Here is a 2,500-nt window from a genome sequence, read left to right as displayed (position 1 = left end):
GAGTAAGAGTAAGAGTAAGAGTAAGAGTAAGAGTAAGAGTACGAGTGAGAGTGAGAGTGAGAGTGTGTGTGTGTGATTACGTATGTATACACAAGAATAAAGATGAACGCTACTACAAACAACATTGTACTTTGGCAATTCAATAACTTTAGGACAAAATAATATCTTCATCATCAAAATTTAAACGTAATTTCATATACGACAATTTATATTAAACTGACTTTATAGGAATTCGCAATTAACACTGGGCTACGCGTTAATAACTTATGGTTCGTTGGTTTAGAATTATTCTTACTTTTGGCATTTGCAAAGAGGTGAGATAGAAAGAAACATGGAACTATTACTAGTGCCATTTTCATTATTATTATCATTGTTGTTGTTGTTGTTGTTATTATTATTATTATTATTATTATTATTATTATTATTATTATTATTATTATTATTATTATTATTATTATTATTATTATTATATTATTATTATCATTATTATCATCATCATTAGTAGTAGTAGTAGTATCATTATTATTTTTGATATTATTACTATTTTCATCGTCACTATTATTATTGTTATTATTGTCATTATTATTACTATAATAATTATTATCATTATAATAGCAAGAATGATAATGATAATACTAATAACAGACGATAAACAACAATAATGATAATACTATTATCAATAATAACGATAATAATAATAATCACTTATGATTATTATTATTACTATTGTTATCATTATTATTGTTATTATTATTATTATTATTATTATTATTATTATGATTATTATTATGATTATTATTATTATTATTATTATCATCATCATCCTTGTTATTATTATTATGATGATCATCATCATCAATATTACTATTAATATTATCACTATTATTAGTATTACTACAACTGATATGGTCGTTATTATTATAATTTTGCTATCCTAATCATCATAATCATTGTTATGATTATTATTATTACCACCGCCATTGCTTTCCTAATTATCAGTGTATTAATTATGTTCATATATCATTTCATCATTTTCTTAATTAATGTTCTTCATTATTCATTCTCATTCTCATTAATATTAACTTTACTATCAGCATTAATACTATATGCAAATATTGTCGATTTTATTGTTGTGATTAGTAATATTACTATTATTACTATTATAATTATTACTATTATTAGCATAGTAATTATTATTTTGACTATATTTTGACCACTGCTGTTGCTATCATTAATATGATTATTATTATTAGTGTTGATCACGATTTGCATTATTGTTGCAAAGGCATTACCATCATAATCATTAGGGTTGTTATTATCATATATATTAATTATGATTGCTATGACAATGATACTGATAATTGTATTTATTGTGATCATCCACGCGTTGATGATTCATTTGTTATTGATAATACGATTCTTTACGGATTTATCATTATTACAGTTATTGTTATCATCATCATTATTAACGTTATTTTTATTCTTGATAGCATTAATGTAATTACCATTATTACTATTATTATTAGAAACAGCTGCAGTTATGGTGGCTACCGTATTGCCATCATTAGATAATCATTGTTTTCATTATTCTTAATTACAAAGAGAGAGAGAGAGAGAGAGAGAGAGAGAGAGAGAGAGAGAGAGAGAGAGAGAGAGAGAGAGAGAGAGAGAGAGAGAGAGAGAGAGAGGAGAAAGATAAAGAGAGAAAGAAAAGGGGGTGTGAGGGTAAAGAAAAGGTCAATAAAGTGTGGCAGGAGAAAGAGAAGAAGAGAGAGAGAGAGAGAGATGGAACAAGTGAAATATGAAAGACAGGGAACGATTAGATATATAGGAAGGAAACCTGGAATTAAATAATGATAAAAAGAAAAAAAAGTAAAACGAAAATAACAATGATAATAAAAAGGACGATATAAATGATAATAATAAAACAACAATAACAATAATGATAATAATAATAATAATAATAATAATAATAATAATAATAATAATGATAATGATAATAATAATAATTAAATAATAATAATGATAATAATAATAATGATAATAATAATAACAACCTAAAAAATATAATATTGATGATGATGGCAAAGTAACAATTCAATAATAATGAAGAACAGGAGAGAGAGAGAGAGGAAGAAAAAAATAAAAATAAACGGTTGCATCTAATGAATTTGTTAGTGAAAGAGGATTGACAAAGAGATAGATAGATAGAGAAAGAGAGAGAGAGAGAGAGAGAGAGAGAGAGAGAGAGAGAGAGAGAGAGAGAGAGAGAGATTGGAAGAAAGAGAGAGAGAGGAAGAAAGAAAGAAAGAGAGAGAGAGAGGAAGAAAGAAAGAGAAAAAAAAAAGAGAAAGAGAGAGAGAGAGAGAGAGAGAGAGAGAGAGAGAGAGAGAGAGAGAGAGAGAGAGAGAACGAAAGAGAGAGGAGAGAGAGAGAGAGAGAGAGAGAGAGAGAGAGAGAGAGAGGGGGGGGGAGAACGAAAGAGAGAGAGAGAGAGAGA

At 26.7% G+C, this 2,500-nt stretch overlaps 1 protein-coding gene across 1 annotated transcript in view; it reads right to left on the bottom strand.

Moving 5' to 3' along the window:
• Positions 1 to 2,500, bottom strand: part of LOC125036842 (small conductance calcium-activated potassium channel protein-like) — a 653,126-nt gene that overhangs the window by 8,002 nt on the left and 642,624 nt on the right. The gene's annotated exons all lie outside the window — the stretch shown is intronic.

Source organism: Penaeus chinensis, chromosome 22 (genome assembly GCF_019202785.1).
Source record: "Penaeus chinensis breed Huanghai No. 1 chromosome 22, ASM1920278v2, whole genome shotgun sequence".
In the NCBI taxonomy this organism is placed as follows: Eukaryota; Metazoa; Arthropoda; class Malacostraca; order Decapoda; family Penaeidae; genus Penaeus; species Penaeus chinensis.
This window is presented reverse-complemented; position numbering and strand designations above follow the sequence as displayed.